The sequence below is a fragment of the Rattus norvegicus genome, chromosome 6, assembly GCF_021556685.1.
Source record: "Rattus norvegicus strain SHRSP/BbbUtx chromosome 6, alternate assembly SHRSP_T2T, whole genome shotgun sequence".
NCBI lineage: Eukaryota > Metazoa > Chordata > Mammalia > Rodentia > Muridae > Rattus > Rattus norvegicus.
Window position 1 is genome coordinate 44,222,247 of NC_141539.1, and position 22,777 is coordinate 44,245,023.

The 22,777-nt window shown below is 36.6% G+C and overlaps 1 non-coding gene across 1 annotated transcript; it reads right to left on the reverse strand.

Moving 5' to 3' along the window:
- Window positions 1–9,721: 9,721 nt before the first annotated feature.
- On the reverse strand, window positions 9,722–9,802 carry Trnaa-ggc4 (transfer RNA alanine (anticodon GGC) 4). Its single transcript has one exon. It is a non-coding gene; the product is annotated as a tRNA-Ala (tRNA).
- Between the last annotated feature and the right edge of the window lie 12,975 nt (window positions 9,803–22,777).

Genomic DNA, 22,777 nt, shown 5'->3' on the forward strand with positions numbered 1-22,777 from the left:
AAGACATATTTTAAGCTTTTGTTCCATCTCCAGTTGCTAAAGCAAGGTCACTAGAATTTTGATCAGCCATCATAAAAACATATACATACAGACAGACAGAATGACCTGAAAGTACCCTAAAAGAACTAAAAGAAAAAGAAAAAGACATGTAGACATGCATGGTCTACATGCCAGGCACCACCCTAATAGTTATCAGATTATCTCATTTGTACCTTTTAACAGCTTCAAGAACTGCGTATCCCAAATGAAGATACCAATGACCCCTGAGGTAAATGTACTTTCCAAAATTTACATAGGCCATTGGAAATCACTGTGGTCTTTTTCATATCTCATAACCCTCTTAACAAAAAGACCCCTGGGCATCTAGCCTCTCACATATAATAGTATACTCACTGGGATTTCTCTTAAGTACTTAATATCATTTCTAAATTTTTATAATACCGTCACTGGAAATACTATGTAAACAGTTTAAGAGGTTATTGTTTAGAGATTAATAATAAGAGCAAAGTTCATATGTGTTCACCAAGCACAGGCAGAAACACTGTGTGTGGGTTTAACCACATAGGAATGCTAACAGCACTGTGTTTCCAGAGTTTCTGTCTCTATGTTGAATGTCAGGGCGGTGGAAGACATAGATGAAAAACTTAGAGATGAAGAATGTATTCATGGTGAAGCTGTGGAAACCAGTTGCAGAATGCATAGTACTTCGGAGTCTTCTTTGAATGAGAATCTAAAGTCCTTTTAGCCATATTAAAATACCGTGATTTCTTTATGGAAAAAAAAGGTAAAAGTCGGCACAAGCACTTTCACATTGATTATCACTGTGAGACAATTAATCTTTGTGTGATACTTCTTGCCTATACCCTAGGATTTTAAACCACAATTAAAACTTGGAAGCATTCATTAGAATTATAAGAACACTCTTAGGGCATAAGTTAGAAACAGAATCTCCCTTAGGACATGACATTCATGTCAATACAGGCTTGGGGCACTAGAGTACAGAACATAATCACAATTTTGCTCAAGACAAGAAACTATAGATTTAATAAACAAGGTTTGAAAATGTAGACAAATTTGAGATGGCAGAAAAAATATCTTTATTCTTTTATGCCTGGTAGTTTTAAAAGCATACTTTAATTTTTTCTTTCTGCCTTTTAATTCTTTTTCTAGTCTATCTAAATCAAAATCTTGGATCATGTGTTATCTTCTAAAATAAATGAATTGATTAACCAGTTATTGTTTCATTTAAGTTACATATAGCATTACTTCTGTGTACACTGTAGACAAAGAGATGTCCCATATAAAGATGAAACATAATTCCATCTTCATTAAGCGTCTGAGAATGCAGATACCACATAAAGAGAAAGATGTGGAAAATATCCATTGGTAGAAAAGAAATAGAACAAAAGTACCAGATGAGATGTGGTTGAATAAGGATAAAACATTTTATCCTCGCTCCTGATGAATTAGAGTAACCTAACATGCTAGGAATAGTCAAGACAAATAAAAGAAATACCTACAGATAGTACAATCAAAGAGCCAGTGCAGAAGCCCAGACTTTGGGCAGAAAAATGGCCTCAGAAGGCTTATGTTTTTCTGTAAAGCAGAGGAAGTTCTAGCCCCATAGATACCTCCCTATCTGTGACATTAGAGGAGAGGGGAGATAGTGCAAGTGGTTCCTTAATTTTTCTATATCAAATAGTAGTTCCACTACTACCATAGATAAGCCTGACAGGAGAAGAACTTCTACTGCCTTGGTTGGGTGTCCTATTTTCTGCCTCTAAATTACTTAGGCTGCCAGGCAGGTTGCCATGGAAAACCAGCGATGGCCAACAATTAGGGACAACAGATATCTCTTTGATTTCACTAGGCTTACAGTCTCCTTTCTTTTCTTGCTCAGCTTGAAGTGTCACCAGCAAGTTATTCAACACTTCCATAATAAAGAAACATCTCCTACATTCCCTACAAGTCATGACAAGTGAACATGACAGAACAGCACCAGATTCGCCAACTATCACAAAATACCATGTAAAAATAAGCATGTCTTGCTATTACAAGCCTACAAAATTATGAATAAATCATCATGTGAAATCAAGGTCCTGTGAGCAATGGCTAGAACCAAAGATTGAAAGCAAGATATTGGGTTGGGGATTTAGCTCAGTGGTAGAGCGCTTGCCTAGGAAGCGCAAGGCCCTGGGTTCAGTCCCCAGCTCCGAAGGAAAAAAAAAAACGAAAGTAAGATATTAAGCAGGCAGCTAAATGATGTGAACACCATCAAGTTGCAATTCTAAATGTTCAAAGACCAATGTAGAGATTAAAAAATACATGAAGGAAAAGCAGATAGTGTTGAGAGAATAAATTCAAAATATTATTTGGAGACCCCTCACAATGTTGTTGAAAATTAAAGAGCTGTTTAAAATTACTAAATATTTGTGGTTTGAATAGAGCGTTCAGCTTAAAAGGGTCTAGCTGGCAGAGTAACTCTATCCAATGCTGAGAGAAGATACCATCTTTTATGACTCCTTGTGGGGAGTTCAAGAGAGACATAAGAGACTCTTGAAATTTTCTTTTTTGTTCAAATGTACTTATTTCTTCACCTTACATCCCAATGGTGCTCCCATCCCTCCTCTCATCCTAATCCCACCCTCACAAATTCTTCCTCCTATTATTGTCTGACCTTTTCCTTGAAGAAGGGGAAGTGCTCCCTCCCCCACTCAATCACCACATCTTGGGATATGCAGTCACAGTAGTAGGTCTAAGTGCATCTTTTTTCACTGAGGCCCAACTAGATAGTCTAGTTAAGTGAAGAAGATCCAATGGCAGGCAAATGAGTCAGAGATAGCATCACTCCAACTGTTAGGAGAGCCACATGAAGACCGAGTTGTTCTGCTACAAATGTGTAGGATGACTAGGTCCAGTCCTTGTGTGTTCTTACATTCGTAGTTCAGTCTCTGTGAGCCCCCGTGGGTCCAGGTTAGTTGACTCTACAGGTCTTCTGTGGTGTCCTTGACCCCTCTAGCTTGCTCAATTCCATTCCCCACTCTTCCACAAGATGACCCCATGAGCCAACTGACATTTGACTGTGAATCTCTGTATCTGTTTTCATCCTCTGCTAAATGAAACCTATCAGGAGACAGTGATGGTAGACACCTGTCTACACGCATGGCAGAGTATCACTGACAGTGTCTGGGCTTGGCTATCTTACATGAGGTGTGTTTCAAGTTGGGCTAGAAATTGGTTGGCTGTTCCTTTAAATTCTGCTCCCACTTTATCCTTGCTCATCTTGTAGGCAAGACAAATTTTGGGTTGAAGGCTTTGTGGGTAGATTGAGATGCCCCTCTCTCCACTGGAAATTCTACATGGCTACAATTGGTGTCCAGTTTGGTCCCCATATCCCCTGCTAGTAGAAGTTTCAGCTAGGGTTACCCCCCGGAATCTCCTCCATTCCAAGTCTCCAGCAACTCCCAGAGATGCTCCCCAATGATTGCAGTTCACACTCCCAGCCCTCTCCAATACACCCTCTTCTCCAGACCTGATCCCCTTCTCCCTTCCCCTCCTCACCCTTTCCCTCCATCCACCTTCACTGAGATGACTATTTTGTCTCCTGTCCTGAATGAGATTCATGTATTCTCCCTTGGGCCCTTATTATTACTTGGTTTCTTTGAGTATGTGAATTGTAACATGGTCATCCTGTACTTTATGGCTAGTGTCCACTTACAAGCGAGTACATACACTGGGTCTTTCTGGGTCTGGGTTACCTCATTCAAAATGGTATTTCCTAGTTCCATCCATTTGCCTGCAAATTTCATGATGTCTTTGTTTTTAATAGTTGAATAGTATTTCATTGTGTAGATGTACCTAACACAATTTTTGTACCTATTCTTCAGTTGAGGGACATTTATATTATTTCTAGATTCTGGCTATTATGAATAAAGCCACTATAACATAGTAGAGCAATTGTCCTTGGTGGATAGAGAATCATCTTTTGGGTATATGGCCAGGAGTAGTACGGTTGAATATTTATTTATTTATTTATTTATTTATTTATTTATTTATTTATTTATTTATTTTTGCCCTCCAGATTTTATTCCCCTTCCAGTCCATGCTACCTCTCCCCAACTATTCCAGACCCATACCTCCTCCCCACCACCCTACCCTACCCAGTCCTACCCACAAGGATGTCCCCACCCCACTCCACCAGACCTCTAAACTTCCTAGAGCCTCCAGTCTCTTGAGGGTTAGGTGCACCTTCTCTGACTGAACCCAGACCTGGAAGTCCTCTGCTGTATATGTGTTTTAGGTCTCATCTCAAATGGTGTACGCTGTCTGGTTGGTGATCCAGTGTCTGAGAGATCTTGGTTGAGTCTTTCTGTTAAATAGACAGATTGATTTCCAGAGTGCTTATACAAGTTTGTCCTCCAACCAAAAATGGAGAATTAATTGTTCTGTATTACTAGCCAGCATGTGCTGTCACTTGAGTGTTTGCTTTTAGCCATTCTAATGGATAGAAGATGATATCTCATATTCATTTTGATTTGCATTTCCCTTATGGGTAAGGTCTTTGAACATTTCTTTAAATGTTTCTCAGCCATTAGAGATTCTTCTGTTGAGAATTCTCTCTTTAGCTCTGTACTTCAATTTTTAAATGGGGTTATTTGCTTTGTTGTTGTCTAATGTTTGATATATATATATATATATATATATATATATATATGATAATAGCCAATAGAATGGATAGTAAGATAAGAGTTGAGAGAATGCATGCACGTAAATTGTATGTCTACCTTTAAATTTGTACTTATTTTGATTTCATTTATAAATCTGTCTGTCTTTTCTCTCTTGTGTCTCTGTGTGAGAATGTGTGTGTGGTGTGAGTGTGTGTGTGTGTGTGTGTGTGTGTGTGTGTGTGTGTGTGTGTGCAGGAGTGCAGGTTCCCTAGAAGGTCAGAAGAGGGCATCAAATCTTTGAAGTTAGAGTACCAGGCAGTTCTGAGCTTCCTGGTTTGAGAACTACTGGCTAGGAAGCACTCTGAACCATGGACCCACAGTTTCAGCCCCTACAATCTATTTCTTTTTTAAAAAAGTACCATAATTTAAAAGCACATAACAAAACTAAGAAAAACAAGAAAGAGAAAGACATACATCGGTCACACTTAGAGTGGGAAAAATAAATTATCCAAGATCTTAGTCATTAAGAATGCAGAAACACAAGCAAATTTATACTCATGAATTCGTTAACTTAAAAGAAATAATTTAAATGATTTTTTTTAAACCCAAAGGTGCCAAAACCACCAAGATGAAACAAAGTCTTAACAACCTTGTTTTAATCAAGGAAATTGATCTTTAATTAAACACTGAAAAATGAGTTTCCTGGCTGATCAGATATCACGAGAGAATACTGTGACATGCTTACAGAGGAATTAACAATAAATTTATGTAAACTGAAATGAAGATGGAAAAGGAAAAATATCTCTCAGAGTTAGATAGTAAAGCCCTTGATCAAAACCAAAGGCAAAATCATAAAAACACAAGTTGCTATCTCTAAACATGAAAATACAATAGCACTTATAATGACACAAAATGACATATTTTGATAGAAATCTTCTCAAACTATATGGGACATTTATAATTAATCACATAAAAATACCTGAATAAGTATACAGATATCCTAAAAAATTAGATAATTCAATAATGTAATGATGTCTGTGGTCCCAAAATCATATAAAAATTTGGCATAATTCATACCAAAGAAAGCAATTGTCCAAGAAGAGGTTGATATTATTATGCAAGTCAGATGAATATACCAGATAAATAAACTGGCATCAATTGCCTCAAAAAGAAAAATTAGTTTATGAGGACATGGTCTAGCTTAATTCAAGATTTACTGTCTATAAATAACTAAGAAAGATGCTATCATTTCAATATTTAAGATATACACGAGAGCCAAAAAGTAAAGATAGAGATTTCAGAAACAGACCTATAGTGTATACTAAATAGGGTTTTATTTTTTAAAAAGCAAAAATAACTGATGTGATGAATAATGACCCATATTTCATCTTTTTACATATCTGAAAACTTCATAACTAGTACTACATTTACTTCATTTCTATTCCTTCCCTCTCCCTCTCCAATTTCTTCCATATTTGATCACCACTCCTTCTCAAATTCATGAATTTACCTTCTATGATTTGACCCTGAAGAAAAGTCAGTCGCCCTATGTCATCATCCAATGATTGCTATGGCACTTCATCTGGGGACAGGACTTTGTGAAATTTCTTCCATCTACATTGCATTTTGCTGGTGTTGTCTTTATGCAGGTCTTATTCAGGCAATCATATCCTTTCATGAATGTACTTTTCCTGTTGTATAAAAAAATGCTATCTAGTAATGGGCACTCTGGTCCTCACAATCTTACATCTTCCTTCTGCAATATTACCTGAATACCTAGAGGTATTCAGATAGAGGCTACTACAGTGATGTACAATGAGTTGAAATGTAGAGGATACATTACTGTGGTTCCCCGGCCCAGTTGTGCATCGCATCTACAATGCAACTCTGGCATGCAAGGTTCATGGAATAATAGCCTTTTAAACAAGTGGTGTTGAGGCATATGGCTAATAATCAGTCAGAAGAAAGACACAAATATTGCCTTAAATTTCCTATGCTTTACACAATCAAATAACAGTCTTAAATGCAACATCTGGAAAGAACAGGAAAATGGCCGAACAACCAAGGAATACTGTAGGCCTTTGTGCCAACAACTGTATGCTTGCGAATTAGTCCCAAAAGGGGAAATGTTCAGTTTATAAATAAAACATTCATAAACTATTCATTCGTAATTTTCAAAACGCAGAAGTATCCTACGTGACTCAGTAGATGAAAGGCTGTGCTAAGCAAATGGTGTACAAACAGTTGAATTCAAAACAAAAATAGACTAGGCAGCAACTCAGATGCATATCCAGATGATAATTCTAAGTGAAAAAGAAGATATTTCAAAACATGACATCCATTATACTTCTCATGAGATTTTAGAAAAGGAAGATGATTTATAGGTGGAGTCTGTGATATGGAGGAACAGGAAACAGGTGAGTGTGTGTGTCAGAGAGCCAGAAGAAATATGGCAGAGTTGGGGTTTGCTGCTTTTAATGTTCCAGTGGATGTATAACCCTCATATCACAAAATAAAAAAGAATTTGTATATGCATGCTACCTACAAGTAAATTGGAGAACCTGAATTAGATCAATGCATTTTACTGACATCCATACACCTTTTAGGATATTGTGGTTTTGTGAAACATTACCATTAATGGAACTTCTCAAAGTGCAAAAAGATTCCCTGTGCATTCGAGTCAAACTCATGCAATCTATAATTCCTTAGTTAAAAACAAATATTTTGCTTAGATTAGAGAGAAGTTTTCTTGCTATTCCCAGAAATGTAAGAATTAAATTGATAATTCTATTGAGAACCAAAATAAAATAATTATGAATTAAAGTTATAAGTATAATTAAAACATTTAATTTAAGCAACGTCTAATGTCTAAGCAAGGAAAGAAAATTGGCATATGTGCAAACATTCACAGAGAAGTTACAGTCTAGGACGCAATATATTCATAAGGTCCACACTGAAAGGGTAGTGAGACAACTCTAGTTAGACAGATTAAGGAAAAGAGAGAAAGTGTCTGTGCATTATGAAAAGAGGGTGTGTGCCCTGGTCACTCTTCCTCTTCCTCTCTTTGCCCCCCTGCCGCTTTGTTCTTGTGTTGGTTGGTTTTTGTTTTTCTGTTTGTTTTGTCAACTTTACAAGGGTTGGGGTCATCCAAAGAGAATGTCATGTGAGAAAAATGCTTTTTTTTAGATGTACATATATATAAGACTTTAGAAAAAAGTCAATTATTGATTGATAGGGCCCAACCTTGTTGGTCCTGAATGGTATAACAGACTTAGCAAACCATATGGAACAAGGCAGTAAGGAGTGGTGTTCTACCATTACACCCTATGTTTCTGCCTTGAGCTTCCCAAAATTAAACTCTGTCCACCCAAATTCCTTTGGGTCATGGTAGTTATTGTAGCAATGGAAACCTATATAAGAAGAAAGGTGTGGGGGTTGGGGATTTAGCTCAGTGGTAGAGCGCTTGCCTAGCAAGCACAAGGCCCTGGGTTTGGTCTCCAGCTCCAAAAAAAAAAAAAAAAAAAAAAAAGAAGAAGAAGAAAGGTGTGTCCAAGGTCATCAAGATAGCTCAACCTGCAAAGGTACACTTGCAATGCAAGGTTAATAGTACTACTTTGATGTCCAGAATTCGCATAAAGTTGGAAAGAGAGAACATACTGCACAAAGTTGTCCTAAACATATGTGCCACTGTGTGCACGCCATATCTCTCTATCTCTTTGTTTTTGTCTATCTATATCTTTCTATGTCTATCTCCCTTTTCCTATTTCTTTGACACACACACGAACACACACACACACATACATAAACAATAGTAAATAAATGAAGTTTAAAATAAGCACATGACTTGTTTATTTGTGTAATTTGAAATACACTGGGATAGTGCAGTGGTTTCTCTGGCAATATCTCAGGAATACGTCACTGTGCTACAGTTTACTATGAGGCTGTACCGCAGCTGTCCAGGAGCTGCAGAATGTTTGGCTGCCCTACAGCAATATAGCCATTTTAATTAACATTTGGGGAGCAACAGATCAGTTCAACAGTCCTTCTCATTTAATTGATAGTCTTTTGAAAATTGGGATGCTTGTTTCATGCACGGACCATTGCTTACCACCTGCAGGATATATTTGTGAGGTTAGTCTTTAAATCTTATCTGTCCCATTACAAAGCCAAATGCCTATCACTTCTGTTTGGAAGTATATTGCAGGGATGAATTAAAAATCTGATGGAAAAGAAGACCAGGCTTTGTAATAAAAAAGGAAAGGACATTTTAAAACATTTATTTTGGTGTTGTGAGGAGAAAATTTGGAAAATGTTCTACTTTGTAAGCTGGCTTAGTGTTTAAATTGGTACACTTAGATGCTACCCTGTATGTTTCAATAGAAATGTTATTTAAAATATTTCACTGAAATATTTTCAGGCATGTGCAGTCGATGGTGTATACTGAACACTACTAGTTTCCGTCTAATGTTAAGCTCAACTAACCTCCACATAGGATCACAAAGTGTTTGTGTCTTCACCCTTTAAGTAATTGATTCTAGGATTAACTCAACCTACTTACAAATCCATAGAATGGTTTGAAAATAAAACTAATTAACTACATGTTTATTTTATACTTAAAGCAAACATGGACATATGTTTTAATCCAGATCAATGAGACAACAGAAGTACTGTACTGAGCTTCTATGAAAATCTCACACAAGTCTCTGTTCAGGTACTGAGACTGCCAAAGAACCATCTTGCCTTCTCCATATTGTTCATAGTGATATTTTATCTATTGAGAAATATTTCAATCAACTATGTGAAATATCACTAATGAATCCCATGAATATAGACTGAAAATTGAATGAACTTAATTATATAGATGTTATTTAGGGCTTTACTTAGATGTTTAATTTCCTTGTGGCAATTGGAAATGAAGGCTTGAATGGAGAAGTTGGAAAACTTTTGATTGAAAATATAGATAGTTGGAGGTTATATAATACCCAGCAGCAGATAATCAATGCCATATACATAAAAGAGAATATTATCTTTTTTTCTTTTTTTTTTTTTTTTTTTTTTGGAGCTGGGAACCGAACCCAGGGCCTTGTGCTTGCCAGGCAAGCGCTCTACCACTGAGCTAAATCCCCAACCCCAAAAGAGAATATTATCAATTCATTAAAAAAGTTTGCATCAATGCTACCAAAGAATGCACTTGGATATATCATGCCAAGTGAGAGCACATTCTACCAAAGAAATACTAGAAAAGTCACATCTACGTGAAATATTTAGAATAAGCAAATTAATCACAGCACAACCAGTAGTTGTGCTGTGGGTGCCATCAGGGGTTACTACTTGATGGGCAGAGTTTGTATTTGAGGTATTGAAAAGGTCGTGGAAATATACAGTGGTGACAGCTGATAGGTCATTTCTCTGCTGTCACTGAAATAAGCCTATTTAAACCAGATTAGATTATATTAAAGGCAGGTTTATTGGGAAGATGCTAGCAGGTATGCAAGTTCACTGGTTCCAACAACCAAATCCAGGGAAGTCACTATGAGGAAAGGTGGGGGGAGTAAGAAGGAAAGAAAGGGTGTGATCACAGAGAGAGAAGAAAAAAGAGATGGGGGAGGGCAGGGAGGAGGAGGGAGGGAGGGAGAGAGAGAGAGAGAGAGAGAGAGAGAGAGAGAGAGAGAGAGAGAGAGAGAGAGAGAGAGAGAGATCTGGATTATATTGGGAGGAGCCTCCAGGGGAAGGGCAGCCTAGCCCATCGGCTGGAAAGTTCTGGATTGGGGCAGAGTATGCCAGGTAGGTCCTGAAGAATGCTGGGAGAACAGGAGAATGTGGAAGTCAGTTCTGCTTTAATATGCAACATGTGTACCTCAGCTCCTTGTCCTGGGTCCAAAACCAAACAACAGCTACATAGCATTACACATATAAAATACTACAGAAATGTATGCTTCAATAATGTATAAAATGGCAAAATTATATATAATATAACTATTTCTATAAATATGTATGTTATATATATTAAGACACATATATATGTCTATATATATTACCAAATAATTTTTAAATGGGGCTGGGAAGTAGACATAGTAGTGAAACATATGTTCTTTTCTTGAAGACTACCCAATTCAGTTCCCAACACCCACACTGATCAGCTTACGACCACCTATAACTCTCAGTCCTGAAGATCCTACACCACCTTTTGGCTTCTGAATAAAACTGCATGCACACAGCATACACAAATCCAGAAAATATAAATATAATTTAAAGGTAAAATAGTCTTTAATAAAAACCTAAAATGTTGGAGAAGATGAATAGGTGCAATAGTATTCTAGCATCCCTCAACAGATAATCAAAATGTGCTATGTATATTAAAATTAATATTAAGTAACTATGAAAAGGAAGTATACATTCATGCTACCAAATAAAATCTTTCATATATTAGCTAGATAACTGAATTTAAATTAAAGCAGTAAGTAACTAGATAAGTAAAATTCTAAATCATGGTCATTAATGGCAATTAAGAACATTTGTAGATTCCCAGTAATTACATTTTGAATATATAACATGATGAATATTACAGATAAACTGTAGGAAGAATGAGGTAAAACTAAGAATTAGCTTCCAGCCACAATGGATACATCTGTAATACAACTCCTGCACCCAAGACTCGCAAACATAAGAGGAAAGAAGATTCTAGGGACTCTGTGAGGGAGGATTTGGAGGGGACCAGCATTAGGGAAATTATATAAATAAATAAATATTCAAAAATAAAGAACCAGAGGAATAGGGAGTCTAAGGGAGAGTGTGAATCCTACAAATTACAGAAAGCATCATCTATGGTATCTCAACAATATGGCTGCCCACAGAAGACATGAACAATGCCAACACCAATAGGTATGCTGAAGTGGAAGGGGAAAATCTCCAGGGGTTCTATGCCTAAACAAAGAACTACTGTAGACAATTACTAGCTGCTGAGAGGACAGGAATAAGCCCCAAGTGGTTATTTAATCCAGTCAGTCTCTCTCTCTCTCTCTCTCTCTCTCTCTCTCTCTCTCTCTCTCTCTCTCTGGGTGTGCGTTTTTCTATTATGAGAGGAGACAAAATTTGCATTTATCAAACCCGTCATTCTCACATGGTTTGATTTTTGTGTGTCTCTATCTAAGCTCTGTGTGTATTATTTTGCAAACAGGTATTCAGTGTCTGAAGTCATAATTTGTGTGCGCACATGGTAAGATGATAGAAAAGTGATAAGAATATATAAAACTGTTGTTGATTCTATAAGCAAATGAAAAAATATTGTACTTAATAAATCAAGATATAGAAAATGGTTTATAGTATATAAATATTCTGAGCTTAAGTACGTTTTCTATTTTGTTAATTTGTGGTTTAATTAGAAATATAGGAAATATAGTATAGGAACTGGAGGATTGCGTCAGTGGTTAAAGCACTGGCTGCCTTTCAGAGGACCGGGGTATGGTTCCCAGCACTCACATGGTGCTTTGCAGACCCGAGTAACTCCTGTTCCACACACCATGGAACCTTGTCCTCTGGTCTCAGTTGACACTGTACACACGTGGTTCACATACACACATCTAGGTAAAATGCTCGTATACTGAAATAAAAATAAATAAGACATTTGGCTTAAAATAAATGAATTTATGACGTTTTTACATCCAACATGTGGTTTGTTGGTTATTGAGTAAGTGGAGGATGGAGCCTCATGTTTTCTATTTTCTGTAGTATCTGAGATTCGTTAATCTAAATTAAAGTGCTGATTAGAGCAAGAGTCTCATCAGTGACCTTCCTCTCACCTTTAGAAGAGTTTTAATTGGAGTAACCTTTCAGAGCACTTTCAGTTTGATAACCGCAGGTCTAATAACATATTCACTTCACAGAAATACACTTGTCAACTGAGTCCACAGGATGATTTAACATTCGCTGTCCACCTCCTGTTCTGCACACCAATGTGTATATAATGCAGTCAGCTCTACCTGTTTATTATTTCCTAAGAGTCAGCTTTTGAATTTATAAAAAAAATCTCTTTCCAATCCTGATATTCAAGTAAAAAACATTCTTTTTCTGTATGTTTTAAATTTAATGAAATTATAAATATATCGTATTTCCACTCTCCTTTCTTCTCTACAAACTCTCCCATGTTCCTGCTTAATCTTTCTCAAAATCACAGCTTATTTTTGAATATATATATGTATATTTTAGTATTTGATACAAGCATATCATTAGTATACTTACAAACTGCTCGGTCCATTCAGTATTCCTTATACGTATATGAATTTAGAGCTGAGTGTTTGGAACCAGATAACCAACTAAATGGATCATCCGTGGAAAACATGAATCTCCCGCCCCCCCCCCCCCCGTCACCAATTGCTAACTCCCAACAATTGTTTTTGGTCCAGCAGTGAGATCCCGTGTTTCCCACTTCCATGTCAGTATGTCTACTGGCGTCACACTTGCTCGGACCTTATTTAGGTGGCCATATTCTGAATTATGCTTCTCTGGCATTGTAGCTAACAGTGCTGTTGACCTATTTTCTATGTTTTCGGTTACATTACATTACGGTCAGTTTTCAAATGTAAGATAACACTCATATGAACAACAATGCCAAGCAACCAGAGCTTCCAGGGACTAAGCCACTACCCAAAGACTATACATGGACTGACCCTGGACTCTGACCTCATAGGTAGCAATGAATATCCTAGTAAGAGCACCAGTGGAAGGGGAAGCCCTGGGTCCTGCTAAGACTGAACCCCCAGTGAACGTGATTGTTGGGCGGAGGGTGGTAATGGGGGGAGGATGGGGAGGGGAACACCCATAAGGAAGGAGAGGGGGAGGGGTTAGGGGGATGTTGGCCCGGAAACCAGGAAAGGGAATAACAAACAAAATGTAAATAAGAAATACTCAAGTTAATAAAGATTAAAAAAAAAGACAACTCTCAGTTCCATTACCACTATGCAAGCAGAAGTACCACCGGCCATTTTTTACTGAGCAGGACACTCAGCACTTTGCACCAAAGACCATTCGCAGGATCAAGGAAAACCTGGGAAGTGAAAATGAAAGGGATCTTCCCCACAAACTTTTCATAGGTCAAGCACAGACCATTTCGTTGTTGTTCTTTGATTATATTTCTTTGTGAAATGGCGAAACAGGTCATCCATTGGCACTTATACTGTGAAACTGCTTCATTATGTCAGAATTACATGTCATGTAGATAGAACAGCTGGGACAGGCAATAGACCTCTTTAAGCTGAGGTCAGTGAAGCACTTTTAATAGTTAATAATAACGACAATAATGATTCCTAGCACACACCATCTTCTTTGTGCCAGTCTAGGAGTACTAATCATATCGGATATGATTCTCTCTCCTGTTATCACCATTAGCTCCTCTCACTTTACAAACGATTCCATTATTACTGACCACGTGATGATTCCAGCTATACCTTGTATCTTCATTGTCAAGAAAGCCATGAAGAAACAAAAATTTGAAGCCCGGAGACCCACAGAGGTATCAGTGGACTTGCCTCCTTTTTTATTTCTCACCCCTTTTTATGTGAACTGTAAATACACAGTAGACAAAGCAAACCGCTCATAAGCCTGCATGTGTGAGTAAGAGTGTTTTGTGCCTATGTAGGCACAGGGGCTGCCAATCAATCAGAGCAATGTAACTGGCATTTCATAATGGTCACTATGCATTACTTGTTTGTGTTTGACTATTCAACTATTCAATATCCCATCTAATAGCTATTTGAAACATGTCAATCTCTAGCTATGATATAAGCTATCCTTCCTATCAAATCATATCTCCGTGCATAACATTTGTTTCTCTTTCCTTCCACTTCTGAACCCTTCATACCTAATTTACCACTATTTTTCTCTCTATTTCTGTAAGATTTACATTTGACTTTCCACAGATTAGTAGACACTGGACATGCATTTCTATGTCTGACCTAGCTTACACAGCATGCTGTCTTTCAATTCCACCTGTGTTCCTACATACAGCAAAATTACATTCAATTTTAGGGTTAAATAGCATTCTATAGTGTAGCATGTTCATTTCTTCACCTGTCAATAAGCAGGTTATATTTATTCAGAGTCTTGGTTATTGTGGATCTATTGAGTTAGCAAATTGTGTAAATACACTGACATCCCTCTGTCACGTCGATTTTGTTTCATTTGTGTACCTACACTGTAACGAGGTTTCTGGTTTATGTGCTGGCGTCACTGTGGATTGTGAAGAGCTATTTTCCATAATTACTGACAAATTGTGTGCCCAGCCATTCCCTGATCAGTTGGCTCTTGATTAATAAAAGAAAAGAAAGAAACATAACTCATAATTAAATCACGTAGATTATTCTATGGCATGAAAATAATTGGTAGTAAATACACTATGATACAATCTTCAAGGAAAGGTACAACATAAAAGATTAAAGATATTCTAATCTATGCATATGCAACTACCTCATAACTATAAACTAGAGTATCTTAAACTTTAATATTTTATACATATTGGTATTTATGGATAATAAAGTATATCATATGTAATATTGTGTGGCTAAAACTTTGGGAGATGCATTATATTGTATCTGTAGTTAACTTTACTATAAACCTTACATGTTATATTTTAATTTTATTCTTTATAGTTGTAACTGTCTGTCACACAATATTCTAAACTCATACTATCTTTCTACCAAAGGACATAAATGAGAACAAAAATTAGGTTATTTTCTCTTAGAATTCGGTGAGTGTGTGTATGTGTGTGTGTCAGAGAGAGAGAGAGAGAGAGAGAGAGAGAGAAAGAGAGAGAGAGAAGGAGGGAGGGAGAGAGGGGTTTATACAAAGTTTACAAAATAATTTGTAAATGTTCATTAGCATAACTTATGGAATATCCTAATAGGATTGCATACTTAATATATGTACAAATCAAAGCGAGTTTGACAAAGCACGAAAGATAAGACAGCAGTTGCTTTCTGGACTGAGTCTTTCTAATTACTGAACTCAGTCACCATGAGATGAAATAGATCTGATTTGAAAATAATTTTATTCTTACTAGTATGTTTATTATCAATACTGAGCTCAATGAGCACTGCCATCATCAGTATTTATATTTTAAAGCATGTTTAGCAGAGTGTGTTTGTATACATCACACTAGTATTCCTTACTCAACACGGAGTAGAAGCATAGACCCAAGGGCTCTGGGTTGGACCAGTGTCCACAATGACTTTACATTAAGAAGCTCACAGTTCAGGGCTGGGGATTTAGCTCAGTGGTAGAGCGCTTACCTAGGAAGCGCAAGGCCCTGGGTTCGGTCCCCAGCTCCGAAAAAAAAGAACCAAAAAAAAAAAAAAAAAAAAAAAAGAAGCTCACAGTTCTCCTCAGCCTAAAGCCTCCATCACTTTTGCTTTTCCTAATGTCCAATAAAGCCTTGAAAACCTCACAGTCTCACTTTTCGATTTATATCTGAGTATATTTAAACACAAAAGCAGAGCCCAGTTAATAAGTGCTCATGACTGAGTGTTTACCCTCCTTAGGGCCTATACTTCTAAGCAAAAGGTTAGTGTTAATTCCTCTTGATAACGAGGTAGCCAAACAGCTAATGTCTTCTCTGAGAGAAAGACTTTATTCAACAAAATTAGCACTTTGAAAATTTTCATTTTGATCCATAATATTGCAGTAATTGCCACTTTCTTAGAGAACAATATTTGCCTCGCTTGTGATTCTCTTCCGTGACTTTGCCTCTGACTAGTCCATTTTCTTTCTTCTTTATTCATAGAAAGCAGAAAGCTGTCCTGGCAATGCAGGGCGTCATGTTCTCCACATATTCACGAGCATGAAATGGGAGCCCACAATTTCTGTAATCAAGATATCTGAGAGTCAATGTGCCCAGAGTCTTCTCTTTAATCAGCTGTGATACTCTGTGCCCTGAACTCAAATTATCCTTGCAACAGGAGTAATCAAGTCTGAATGAAACTCAGGTTATTCTCTATGGCCCAGTTTATCTCTCCATAGCCACAGGGAAGGCTGCTCCATCAATCAAGTCTCCAAATAAAAAGGTAATTATTTCCTGATTTCTCCGGAGCAGATGCAATGAGAGCAAGGTTTGCTTCTACTGGGAGTCCTGCTGTGCTGCCAAACAGTAGCAGTTATCTTAGAAGACAGAAGCAATTACTCGCAAGATGTTCCTGTCTTTGTAGGTAGGAATGAGCTCTAGCCATTAAGTCTTTCGTGGCACACTACAATTATAGACGTCTCAGGGATGTTTGCTAATTTAATTTTAGCCTAGATTCCGTAAGTGCACACTCATGTGCACATAGATATTAATGGTATAAGGCTTGTGATAGCCTTAGATTAGAGGAAGGACACATATTTGATGGATAAATGGCATGGTAGAGGGACAATGGTACGAGGTGGTCTGCAGCTTAAAGAGGCTTCAGAATTTCTCCATAACAGGTGAACCAGTGAATGCTTATGAGCGGGCAAACACTGGTTTCCATGCAAGCTTACCCATATATATGTAAAACAAAACAGCTTGCCATTGTTCTGTATATACATATGACAGTATTTACAATCTTGTCCGAAAGAGAAATAGTGAGGATGTTTTTAATCATTCTTTAGATTTCACTGTGAAGACTTATATCTGTGGTACAGAAACAAGACCTGTGCCTTGTGCTTGCCTTGTCACACAGTATGGTGACAGTTGCTCACAATAGTTTTACCTTCAAGACACCAGAACAAAATAATGTCAAAACATTTTATTATACAGAACTAAAAATGTAAATGTATGTGTATGCATAGTCTGATCCAGTGTGAGGCTGGAGGCTTTGAGGTATTGATATATACGATTTATATGTTTTATGGATCACCTAAAGGTAAAAGTGGAGGGGATGATTCTGCATTTTTCTTTCAGCCTTGGTTCACCCTCATTTTATAACAGCTAACAGTTTGCAGTCCACTAATCAGCTGAATCCAGTGCTGCTTTCATCCTGAAATCACCCAGGAGGCTCGAAATATTTGTTCTAGATGCCGGTTTAATGGCTGTTTTACCAAGAAAATGTGTCTAGAGAATAGAGCTATGAAATTATTGTGCAGGAAGCACAAAGTATTTTTGGTTAGAACAATAAATGGATTTTCCAGATCCCTTCATTTAAAGAGTGACTGGCTTCTAGTTTACTTTTACACCTATTCAGTAGGTGAATAAAGAAAACCAAAAAACCAAAAACGAGATTTGCAGAGTCTCATGCCAAAGCTTATCCACTTTGGCAACTGCTAACATTTTGTGCAACATAATTATTTTTGTATACTCACATGCATCGCTGAGTACTTAGATGTGCCTTCTTTCTATTCCCTTGATATCATTTATTACCTTCTTCCAGTTGTAATAACCAAAAATTATCCTGAATATTGACCGTTGTTGGCTGTCTGATAAAATTTCTTCCATTCCATAATTACTGTTATAATGACCAGCTCCTGGACCCTGAACTGCCATTTGAACTATATCATAAATGAGAACACATGCATTCTTATTTCTTTAGACAAGTGGTTCCTAGTATGTGATTTCTACTCCTATAGAACTCAAATGACCTTTCCAGACCATTATATATCAGATATCCTGCATGTCAGCTTCTACATCATGATTCATAACAGTAGCATAATTATAGTTATGAAGTAGAAATGAAAGTAATTTTATGGTTGGAGGTCACCACAGTATTAGGAACTGTATTGAATGGTCACAGCATTAGGAAGGTTAAGAAACGCTACATTAGATATAGAACTAGTTAGATTTTGGTGTAGGGAGAGTCAGATGTGACTATAAAGTAATCTACTTACTTCCACATCTGTGTGGCAGGGTGTCATCCCAATAGATAAATGTTAAGCAACCAAATATATTTTAAAAGACCAGATATAAAACTGTGCATAGAAAGGGACACAGACAGAAGACAAAAGAAAGCTTTCATTGAAACCTGAATCCTGTTAGTATTAAAGGACAAAAGGAAATTCCTTCAACTGAAACATATAAATAATGATGAGAAGTAATAACTCTTTAAAATAATTCAATCATCTGATGGCAATTCATCTACATTTTCCAAGTTGGAGACAAAGAACATTTTTTTAAACTAGCAGAGAGTCATTATAACCTGAACACAATACTGAGGTCTTCCATCGTTCCTCCCTGGCATTTTCTGCTTGCATGGGTTGTTTTCCTTATACACTGTAACAGACTTTTGCATGAGTAGTCCAGGCACTAAAAGAAAGGCTGCTTTTGTAATGTGTGACATTTCCTGTGGGGACACTGAATCCTAAAGCAATGAATGGGTAGTCATAACACATTAACAGCCTATTTATTCTTTTCCAGCCCCAGTGCAGACAGATTTATGTTCATTGTCGATTTTGATCTCTAGGATGCCCAGCTACAATAAAGTGCATTCAAGAAGCTTCTGGGTGGAGCTGGAAAGCCCCTTGGGTCAGAAAGAGCCATTCTACTGCGTGTGTAATGGCAGTCAACCAGACCTGGGATTCTCCAATAAGAATGATCCATCCGTATAGCTGGATCACAGTCCATCACTTGAGTAGTCATATGCTAGCAATAAACTATGTGAACATGCCAACCAATCAGAGGACAATATATACACATTTAAATCTGTACTAACCATACATGGTAAATATAAAGTGAATTATAAAACCTTCTGGTATCCTTAGGCTTAATGTGAAAACAATACAGTGAATTTGGATGGATGTCCCTTGACGTGAAAAATAATTACCATTGCCAATTAACATACCACAAATAAATTTTCATTGAGTTCTTGAAACCCCATGTGTTCACTAAAAGAATGAGCACATCCTCTTGGATGTGGATGGGTGTTACATGTTTACCCATAAATAGCAGAGCCAAGTCTCTAAGATTGGTAAAATATAAAATGACCACCAGATACAAAGCAAGTATCAGAACATATTACCAGACTGCATACAACTGAACCAATGATTTATTAGACTTTTTTTTTAGATGTCTGCCAAATCCATCGCCTTCCAATGCGTTCATTGACCATTTCCCTTTGATACACTCATCTAAAACTAATAGAGATCCAGTATACACGAATGAGGGCATGGGTATTTTCTCAGTGATGTGAGTCCCCAGTGATAAGCATGTATTGCATATCTAGTCTCTCTCTCTGCTTGCTTCAGACTCCTTTGAATTCACACTTTCTGTGTTTGTCCTTGAAGTCCTTGATGTAACTTTGAATATCACTACACAGAGATGACAGTGATGATAAGAAGCAAATTCACATTTAGGAAAAAGATTCTTACAGTATACTTTTGCTTAGATTTCATCAACAACATTGAATTTCCTTAATTTTATGGTCCTTGTCATCTTAACTGAATTCTTATGATAGGTGGTGGGTTCTCAAACAAAATTTTCCCTTAAGAGAGAAAATTCCTTTGATTTCCTTTTTATCAATGATTCTATAAACAATAAATCAGCATGGGGAACCACCCAATGATTGCTGAATTTGTGCTCTTTGGCATATCAGACACACCAGAACTTCAGGTTTAATTTTTATATTTTTATTCATTGCTTATATGTATCCTGTGTGTTTGGAAACATAAGCCTCATCCTCCTAACCTTGCCAGAATCTCGGTTAGAGATTCCTATGTATTTCTTCCTCCAGAATTTCTTCTTCATAGAAATGATATTTGTCATTTTTGGGGGGGACAATAATAACTATATTCAAGAGAATTTCTTATGGCAACTGTGGCTCAGTTATATTTCTTCATGAGTATATCTGAGTTCTTTCTTTTAACTCCTATACCTTATGTCACTATGTTGTCATCTTCCTTACTTTTGTGATATTTTGGTACAATTCCTCATGTTGTGGTGGAACATAAAATTTCCCAACCCTAAAATTATTGTGTTGATACATTATAACTGTAATTTTTTACTGTTATGAATTATTAATCTAAATATCTGATATTCAGGATATGGAAGTCCTATCTGTGAAAGGGCCCTTCCACTCCCAAAGTGACACTTCCCTCCACTAAAACTGTTTTTTATTCTTTTTCATAATGTATTTTCATGATCAGTTTTTTCTCTTCTATGTAATTTGTATTAACTATTGATTATAATTGCAATATTATATGACATGTGATTTTCCAACGATATGTAATTAACAGGTTAAATTAATTAACATGCATGTCACTTTAAACACATCCTTTAAATGTGGAGAACATTACACACTCCAAATGGAAAGATATATCTTTTCTAACAATCTTCTTACTGGGCAACTGAATACAAGAACATATTCATATCTAAACATGACTTTATCGTGTTTGTCAACTTCACTTCTCACATTTATAACAACTATTCTTACCTAGAACACCATGAGGTAAGTCTCTTCAGCTTCTATGTGTGAGCAAGAATGTGTGTTTCTCCTTACTTGTCCCGTCTCGCCTCACTAGTGCCCATTAAGTCAGCACATATAGCTGTGAATGGAAAGAATTCCTGTTTATAGTTGGTTAATATTCCATTTACATATGACCTTATTGTATTCACTCATCTATTGCTGCCCTCACTGATCTTCTCTTTTGTAAAAGGTGTTGCATAGACACAACACACATCTCCTTTATCAAATTGAGTCCTGAAGACTTCAATTCCATATTGGGGAGGAGGATGCGTTATATGATAGTTCTACATATACTTTTTGAGTTATTTCTATGATGATTTGTTTCAAGGTTGGAACAAACTTTCAATCATACAAATAGCACAGAAGAGCCCATTTTCTCTGTATCAACACTGTTATTTAATAAATAATATTCCTACTAAAGTGAGACTTTAGGGTGAGTTTGAGTTACCTACTTGATGATTAGTGAAGCTAAGCATTTGAATGTAACTATTTGCCATATGTACGCCCGTTTATCTTGAGTCATGTAATGCCACACAAACAAAACGTCAGGCCAGTATTACAGTATATGCACTGCACCCCCTCCCAAGTTCTACTATAATAAATGATGATTTTTGGGTTATGTTAACTTTCTTTTTTAGACTTAATATTTGTAAGGGGCAGTAGGTAGATCTAATTTCATTCTTCTGCATGTGGAATCTCAGAACCATTACTGAAAAGATTTTACCTTTCCCAATGTGGATTTTTGATGCCCTTATCAAAATCAGTTGTATAAGAATGAATGGCTTAATTCCTTGCTTTCCTGTGTTTCTGTTGTGATTTTCATGATTGTGTTCTGATATAAGGTGTTTTGATTTTTGTTTTGGGGGCCCTTTGCTGATTTTGTTGTTTTGTTGTTACTGTTGTCTTGTTTTGGGGTTTGGTTTCCTCTGTAGTATAGATAAGAAAAGTAAAAATAAATAAGCCTGCTCTCGCTTTAGATTTCTGATAGCAAAGAAAATTATCAACTGAATGAAACTGCAGCCTATACAATGGGAGAAAATGTGTTCATGATGTGCATCAGATAAACAAGTCAAATAACTAGAATCCCTGAAATACACAATTTAGTATTGAAAAATAACCTGGTGTTGGCTGTAAAATAGGGAACATAGTTACTTTCAAAATAATCTGATATTTTTATTAAACATTATGTCATTTTCAGATTTTTCTCCCTTGCTAGTAATCTCTTCTACCTCCTCTCTGCATACACAAAGCTTTGTTGTGCTTTTTCTGATCTACAGCAAGCTATTGTGTATTTTATCCATATATACTCAGCAGCCACCCACGCTTTTTCCTCTCAGGCCTCATTCAATCCATCAATTGATGATTAAATAATAACCTTTTCTTGTCCTTTAAAATCTCTGAAATACATTACCATGTTTCTATTACCAGCACATTCTTCTTGTATTGTTACAGTTTCACACAAGGAGATCAATAAGGATCTGTGTTGACCCTATGTTAATCCATATGAAGCAGAAAAAATAAAGATTAGTATCTTACAGAATGGCTCACAAGTTCTTATAGAACAGTAAGAAAACAATCATAGATGAATTGAGTACTTAAAATAATCTCAAATAATTTGCGACAAATTAAAAAGTCATTATTTTGTGTGCAGAAAATATATAATTATCACACTCACAAAATATGCATTCAACCTATTTTTAGTCATAATTTTGA